General features: G+C 53.4%; 1 protein-coding gene across 1 annotated transcript in view; it reads right to left on the bottom strand.

Annotated features, from left to right (window-relative positions):
• The window catches only part of VAMP3 (vesicle associated membrane protein 3), a 16,232-nt gene extending 16,046 nt beyond the window's left edge, over nucleotides 1–186 (bottom strand). Inside the window, exon 1 of the mRNA XM_044420873.1 lies at nucleotides 175–186. The gene's annotated coding sequence lies outside the window, so the exon portion shown is untranslated. The remainder of the gene's footprint in view (nucleotides 1–174) is intronic.
• Nucleotides 187–8,073: the final 7,887 nt, after the last annotated feature.

Raw genomic sequence — 8,073 nt, 5'->3', positions numbered from 1 at the left:
CTTTGGCTGCAGAGCACATAGTCAATCTGATTTCTGTGTTGACTGTCTGGTGATGTCCATGTGTAGAGTCATCTCTTGGGTTGTTGGAAAAGAGTGTTTGCTATGACCATCATATTCTCTTGGCAAAATTCTGCCAGCCTGTGCCCTGCTTCATTTTGTACTCCAAGGCCAAACTTGCCTGTTATTCTGGTTATCTTTTGGCTTCCTACTTTAGCATTCCAATCCCCCATGATGATAGGAACATCATTTTTTGGAGTTAATTCTAGAAGGTGTTGTAGGTGTTCATAGAACTGGTCATTTCAGCCTCTTCAGCACCAGTGGTTGGGGCATAGACTTGGGAATGCTGTGATGTTGAATGGTTTGCTTTGGATTCAAACTGAGATCATTCTGCCATTTTGAAGATTGTATCCCAGTATGGTTTTTCCTACTCTTTTATTGACTATGAAGACTACTCCATTTCTTCCGAGGGATTCTTGCCCACAGTAGTATACTTGCTGGTCATCTGAATTAAATTCACCCATTCCTGTCCATTTTAGTTTGCTGATTCCCAAGATGTCGATGTTCAGTCTTGTTTGACCACGTCCAGCTTACCTTGATTCATAGTTCTTACATTCCAGGTTTCTATGGAGTATAGATCTTTACAGCATTGGACTTTCCTTTCACCACCAGATACATCAGCAACTGAGTGTCCTTTCAGCTTTGACCCAGTCACTTCATTATTTCTGGCGCTACTAGTACTAGCCCTCTGCTCTTCCCCAGTAGTACATTGGACACCCTCCGACCTGAGGGGCTCATCTTCCGGTGTCATATCTTTTTGCCTTTTGGTACTGTCCATGGGGTTTTCATGGCAAGGATACTGGAGTGGGTTGTCATTCTTACTCTCAAACAAATGTGTCTCAAGTTGCAACTGCAATATTGCTATAGAGTTAATAAGGAGTAAGTCCCATTGTACACAAGGGCATCTGCTTTAAGGAAATATGCTTAGGATTTTAGTGTCAGCCTAACTACACTCTGGTTCCTGACTCCGAGCAGAGCAAGGCAGGGCTGGGCTGTGACCAGCCAAGATCCCACAGAACAAGTGGACAGAGCAATATCCCAGGGAAAGAAAAGAGGTGTTTGATATGGGAGGTCCCTAACATTTCCCCTCTTCTTTTCAGCTTAGTTTCCCCCACCCACACACACACGTTTTCCTCCTTGTAACACACTCCCATTTACTATTAGAACCATGTTGCTAACATTTAGTGAAGACAGGAGAAAGCACTAGTTGTCACAGCAAGCCCAAACAGATCACTAAGGTTGTGCAAACAATGGGCCAAGGACCCCACAGTGCTGGTGACCTGCAACAACTGTGCAGTGTTTGTTTTCTTACCTGAGAGCGACATGGCCAACACATGCAACAAGTGCAAGCTAGTAGCCCTGTTAGAAGAGCACTGGAGCTGCGAGTGTCCCCGCTCTGGACAACTAAAAAAGAAAATGAAGAGTTTCTAGGCAGAGCAGAGGAGCTGCAACAGCTAAGTGTAGTCCAGAAGCAAGAAGAGCAGCAGCAAGCTGAGGCGGCAGAAGAGAACCCCGAGGGAAGGGAAAGCAAGGGAACTCGCCGGAACAGGGTGACAGCTAGACGCAGAAGACCTAGAAAACACTCTGCACCCGCGGAAGCAGTGAAAAAGTCTCAAATCAGGAAGAGACTAGTGAGCAACTCACTGTGAAAGACACACTGTGTTACATGACAGACTGTGCAACTCTGAAAAAGAGACAAAAGGGCAATCAAGAAAGGGAGAAGATACCAAAATTTGCAAAAAAGGAGAAGAGTGAAAGTTGTGGAAGCTTTCCTGGTGCGCAAGATGGAAAAATATGTATGTTGTGGCAACCAAGAGAATTGCCAAGCATGCTGTCTCCCAGGCCTCAGGCCATACCCTGCCCATCCTCGGTCCACTCTGCTGGGCTTACAGCAAACTGAGAAGCGTGGCTGGCATTACACAGAAACAAAGTGAGTCAGAAAGGATCTCCTGGGCCATCAAGTCTCCCCCCTTCCCCGGCTCCAGCCGGCTCTGCAAATGTGATCCCCAACATGTGGCTGTTTAATCTTTCCTATGGAAGCCCATCAGGGGTCCAACCACTGGGAAGTACTTCTTGGCATCCAACCTGAAACCCAGTTTCTTGAGCTTTGCTCCACTGGAACATGTCCTTTCCTCCACCACAGAGGTGAGCAGGTCACGACCCTCTACTGTGTGACACCCCTTCACATAACTATTTGTGACTGTAAGATCCCCTCTGAGTCTCCTCTTCTCCAGACGGAAAAGACCGAGCTCCCTCAGTCTCATCTTATATGTCATCCCCCTAATTCGGCTACCATCCTTGAGTCTGTGCTGAACTGATCCTAGCCTAGCTATGTCTCTCCTATGATGTGGAGCCCAGAACTGGATGCAGCACTCCAGTTGTGGGCATACCAGAGTCTTATAGAGCAGTAACACCTCCCTTGAGCTGAAAGCCACACCTCTAGTTATATGTCCAAGGTGGCATTCACCTTCTTAAATGCCATGTCACACGGCTGGCTCATGTTCAGCCGGCTGTCAACAAGTATCCCAAGGTCCCTTTCACAAGTGCTGCTCTCCAGCCACTTGTCCCCCATCCTGTACCCATGGCACCTATTCCTGAGTCCCAAGTGCAAAACCTTGCACTTATCTGTGTTGAACATCATCCTGCTGTCTCCCGCCCATTTCCACAGTCTGTCCAAGGTCCTTTTGGACCTGGAGTACCTGCTCCCCACTTGTGGCTACACCCCCACCTTGATATCATCTGTGAATTTAGTCAGCAGACCCCTCGAGGTCATTGAGAGAGAGGTTGAACAGAACCTGTCCAGGAACTGATCCCTGGGGAACCCCGCTCATCACCAGCCGCCATCCTGATTCCCCGCTGGTAGTCACCCCCTGCTTGTGGTCCCTGATTGCATCGATCAGTGCACTGATCTATCCAGAAGCTCATCAATTTCTCAGCCAGGATGTCATGCAGGCCCTTGTTAAAGGCCCTGTCAAAATTCAAGTAACCCATATATACCTTGTCCCTTCTGTCTGGTCACCTCAAAACTTTGTCATAGAATTCCACAAGGTTTGTCTGACAGGACCTATTTTTGTGGAAGTCGTGTTGCATGGCTGCTAACTGAGCCACTTCCCTAGAGGGTTTCTAGAGCTTTCCTTACTATGAGCTTTTCTATCATCTTTCCCAGAATGGACACAAGGCTAACTGGCCTATAATTCCCCTTGTTCCCCGCTGCTACCCTTTTTGAAGACTGGTACCACTGATGTCACCCTCCAGTCCTCTGGAACTTCTCCCGTTTTCCATGAGGCCTCAAAAATGTAGGCCAATGTATGCAGGAGTACCCCTGCCGATTCCTGAAGGATACTCAGGTGTAGCCCACAAGGGCCCCGTGCCTTTGTAACATCCGGGACCCTCAGGAGCTCCTCAACTTCTAGGGAGATGATTCCAATCCATGGGTCCTCAAACTACAGCCCAGCTGGATCTGGCTCGCCATGCCCATTCATCCTGCCCGCCATAGCTTGGCAAGGTGCCAGATTGCTCACACGGAAATCACTTTGGACTTGCTCAGAGAAAAGGATTGCCTTGTGAGCAGGCCAGCGCCTTGCCGGGAGATCCTTTTCTCCAAGCGAGTCTAAAACGATCTCCTTGTGAGCAAGCCAGCCCAGAGGCACCGGCTTGCTCGCAGGGATATCGTTTTGTACTCATTGGGAGAAAAGGCTCTCTGTGCACACATGCCCCTGCCTTTCTGCGCATGCGCACGTGCCCCACGCCCGCACCGCCTTGGTGCCCTGCGCCCATCGCTGGCACCTTTCAACTGGCCCCCTATTCAAAAAGTTTGAGGACCCCTGGTCCAGTCTGTGCCCCCATAAGCCAACCTCATCTGGCCCCCCTGTAGATCTCCCTCAAGCCGCTGTGGGGAGAACACGGAGTCAGGGCCATTGCCAGGAGGGCAGGGCTCACGAGTGCTCAGGAGGGTCTACACAGAAGGGCTGCCCTTTCTTTCTCAGGGGCCACCTCCCGGGCCCCCAGCCGAGCCGCACCTCCTCTGGAAAAAGGCCCAGCGACCCTGCTCGGCACTTCATTTCAGAGTAAAAGGGCGGCATCGAAATGGAAGCAGCACAGTCCGAGGCCAGGCGACCGGCGCGTCCTGACAAGGCCGTCTCCCGTCCCGCGTCCCAGAGGCGAGGCGGGGCGGGCGGGGCGGGGGGGCGCCCGGTTCCAAAAGGTCCTCCGGACGCGCTCAGGGCCCTCTCCGCCCCTCCCGCGCGCACTGGCCGCGGCTCTGGCGCCGAGGAAGCACGCCTGCGCGGGACAGGCCCGGGCGCCTCGCCTTCCTCCAGCTCCGCGTCGGGAGGCGCGCGGCCGGGCGAGCCGGGCAGGGCGCTGGCCGGAGGCAACTGCGGGGCTGGGTCTGGAGCCCCGAGCCGCGCCGCAGGCTCCGCGCTCCCCGCACGAACTCACATGCTGCTGTGCCGCCGCCGCCGCGCTCCAGTCCTGCCGGCCTGACGGCGCGCCGCCTGGGAGCTTTTGCGGGAGGAGCCGCGAAGGGCGGGGCGGGCGGAGGCGGAGAGCCCGAGGCTCGGGGCGGCTCCCGCGGCTTATCGGCGCCGCACGCGGCGAGGCGGCCCTCGCACGCCCCCGCGGCGGGAGTCGTGCGGAGCGGGGCGCCCAAGCGGCTACATCCCCGCCTGGAGAGGGGCGCCCCGCAGGTCAGCCGCGCCTTCCCCTCCTCACTCGTACGCCCTTCGCCTATCAGGGGCTGGGCTGGCTCCGCACGGTGGACCCCCTGGCTCTTGCTGTGCCTCACGCCTCCGTTTTGTGCTGGATATAAACTGAGGCCATTCGCAGCTACGGTAGCAGCTTAACTGCACCCCCTCACGCCAGTTCTGCACTCCAGCCAGGGGTCCAGGGATGCAGAACCAGAAGGCGGGTCAGTGGGCCAACCTGTCGAAGGGCAGCATTGCCCTCCCTCCATTGAGCTCCGCGCCCTCCATGGAGAAGTGCGCCGGCCTGGAGGGAGGGGCTGCCATGCTCCCGCCTTCCGTGTATTGGCTGAGGCTCCGAGGAGCCCCGCCCAAAGACCCCCTTCCCAGTGCCAGCCGGGACCCTCGCTGGACTTGACGGCTTGGCGATGTCAGCCCAAGGACCAGGTCCTTTAGAGAGCTTTGGGGAAAAAGGCAGGCAGGAAGGAGCCCTGAGCATGTGCAGTTTTGCAGTTAATACCCACTAAAATGGCATAATCTGTGGATCTCTGGACTATTTCCTCGCTACTGGCCGGTGTGGGGGACTAGATGGGGCAAAGGGAGGGGCACTAATGGGGCACTTCGTGCTCCCACTGTCTCGAAAGTCAGCCCCTGCTGGGCAATGGCAGCTCAGTCCTTCTGGCAGGAGAGTAACGCTGGTCTCTGCTGCAGCCCACATCACTGGAGATCTGCTAATGCCGGCCAGGCAAGGGGTGGTCCATGTTCAGATCCTAGATGTTTGCAAATTGCCCTCCTGATGGTTCCCTTTCAGCCGAGCATTTCACAAGGGAAGCGTCGCATGTGTTGTCCTGGGTCCTGTCACTGCCATCCTTCCTGTGCTCATTTTGTACTTCCCAACAGCTTTGCAGGGCTGTGGTTGTTTGTGACTGTAGGCCTGGCTGGGACTGGGGCAGAAGGGGCACCTTGCTGGAGCTGCACAGGTGACCCATGCTGCTTCACTTTTCCCTGACCTTCTCTGTTTCCTGGAAATCCCATTGCTTGGGGGGGGGGGGGTGCTTATTCTCAAGCAGCTTGTTGAGATCTACTTAGCAGATCTGAGCCTCAGGCTCACAGGACTAACAGCAACAACAAATTTACACAAATGCTAATCAATCCATGTCTGATTGTCTCCCTGTGGGTGTCATTAAGGAATCCCATCCCCCAGGGGCACTTTAGAATGTATGGACATGTCAGTGAAGGGCATTTGATTTCATTGAAAACTCCAAAGCAGAAAGATTAAAGTGGGGGAAGCAGAACGTGGGCCAGAAGCCAGCTAATTCAGAAGTCCCATTGCCTCCCAGACCCTCAGGGACCCTGGGCCCTTATTTTAACAGCAGAGTGGTGGGGCAGAGGGCCTCGCAGAGACTCAGGACTCCAAATGCAGAATGTGGGACTCCAGTCCTAGTGGGCTGCTCCCATGTACCAGTCCTCTGGCTGACAGGCTCTGACATACTTGCCCTTGGCTGCAGCTGGACACAGCCCTGCAGCTGGGGGAGTCTTGCATTCATGGATGCTGATTCCCGAGCCAACCAGAGGCATGCAATCCAAAGTGAAACTGGTGGGTCCTGGGGGAACTCAGTCCTAGTTAAGTGTCCACAGTAAAATTGCTAACTGCACCCAAGAAATTCAAAGAAGACTGAACTGAGACTTGGATGGGCAGCAATGAAGGAATTAGAGAAGATCAAGTATAACGTCTTTTGCTAGAGACCAGGGTCAAGGAAGCCGCTGTGTTCCTGATCACTACATCTGGGTGTAAAAGCGGCACGGTGAAGAAAGGCAATGGGAAGAAAGTGGGTGTGTCCGGCACGTGGTGCTGGAGGAGAGCTCCACAAATACTGGACTGACAGGAAGACAAGCAAGTGGGTCCTGGATCAAATCAAGCCAGAGCTTTCTCTAGAAGCACAAATGACAACACTGAGGCTGTCATACTTTGATAGCATCACGGGACAGCAGGACTCCCTGGAGAAGACGATCGCACTAGGGAAATCCAAAGGCAGAAGACAAAAGGGAAGACCAAGTGTGGGGTCCATCCAGGAAGCCACAGCTCTGAATTTAGAAGAGCTGAGCAGGACTGTCATGGGTAGGACATTTTGGAGGGTTTTCATTCACAGGGTCATCATAAGTCAGAGACGACTTGATGGCACATAACATCAGCAGCACATCTGCAGAAGTGCCATCAGTCAGAATGCTCTCCGGCCATGCCAAAGAAGGGGTGCCGAAGAAGGGGTGTTGTTGAATCCTTGTTCTACAGCACTTCCTGCTCTGCTCCCCAGTATATTGCCTCTGAGCCTGGGGATGGTGTTCCGTTTTCATGACTAGCAGGCATGGAGAACCACCATGGATTGCTCTGGTTTTAAAACTGCCCAGACTGACTGTGCCTTAACTCTGTGCTGGCTGAAAACGGACTTTTTTGTCTGCATTAACTTCCTCCCCAAGTAGTGTCATGGGATGTTCATGAGAGCCAGTCTGGCGCAGTGGTTAAGAGCGTGGGACTGGGACTCAGACAACCTGGGTTCTAGTCCCCGCTCAGCCATGGGTGACTTTGGGCCAGTCACAGGCTCTCAGCCCAACCTACCTCACAGGGTCTTTGTTGTGGGGATAAGATGGAGGAGGAGAATGATGTAAGCTGCCTTGAGTCCTTTGTAGGAAAAAGGCAGGATATAAATTGATAAACAAATAAATAAATAAATATTGGGTTCTAGTAGTATGAGAGGGAGATTTTCATCACACCAGGCATAATTTTGTATGCCCCTCTCATAAACTGAAACTCAACCCAGACAAGATGGAGGTCCTGTTGGTTGGCGGATCGGGTTTCGGAGAGGGTGGATTTGACCTGGTCCTGAATGGTGCAACACTTCCTCTTAGGGATAAGGTCCGCAGCTTAGGAGTACTCCTCGACCCGGAGTTTTCTTTGGAAGCTCAGGTGACAGCGGTGGCGAGGAACGCCTTCCTTCAGCTTCGGCTGATTAATCAGTTGCGCCCCTACCTGGAGTACGACTGCCTGGCGACGGTGACACACGCGCTGGTGACTTCCCGCCTAGACTTCTGTAACGCGCTTTACGTGGGGCTTTCCCTGAAGACGGTCCGAACACTTCAAGTGGTGCAAAATAGAGCTGCCAGGTTACTGACAGGGATGGGGCGTTATGCTCACATGACTCCAGTCCTCCGTCAACTTCACTGGCTTCCCATTGAAGCCCGGGCCCAATTCAAGGTGTTGATTATGACCTATAAAGCCCTAAACGGCTTGGGTCCTGACTACCTGAACGAGCACTTACGTCCGTATATGCCCGACCGC

Source organism: Varanus komodoensis, unplaced genomic scaffold, assembly GCF_004798865.1.
Source record: "Varanus komodoensis strain SLA01 unplaced genomic scaffold, ASM479886v1 scaffold111, whole genome shotgun sequence".
NCBI classification, from domain to species: Eukaryota; Metazoa; Chordata; class Lepidosauria; order Squamata; family Varanidae; genus Varanus; species Varanus komodoensis.
The sequence above is the reverse complement of the archived record's forward strand: the minus strand, read 5'-3'. Positions and strand labels throughout refer to the sequence as shown.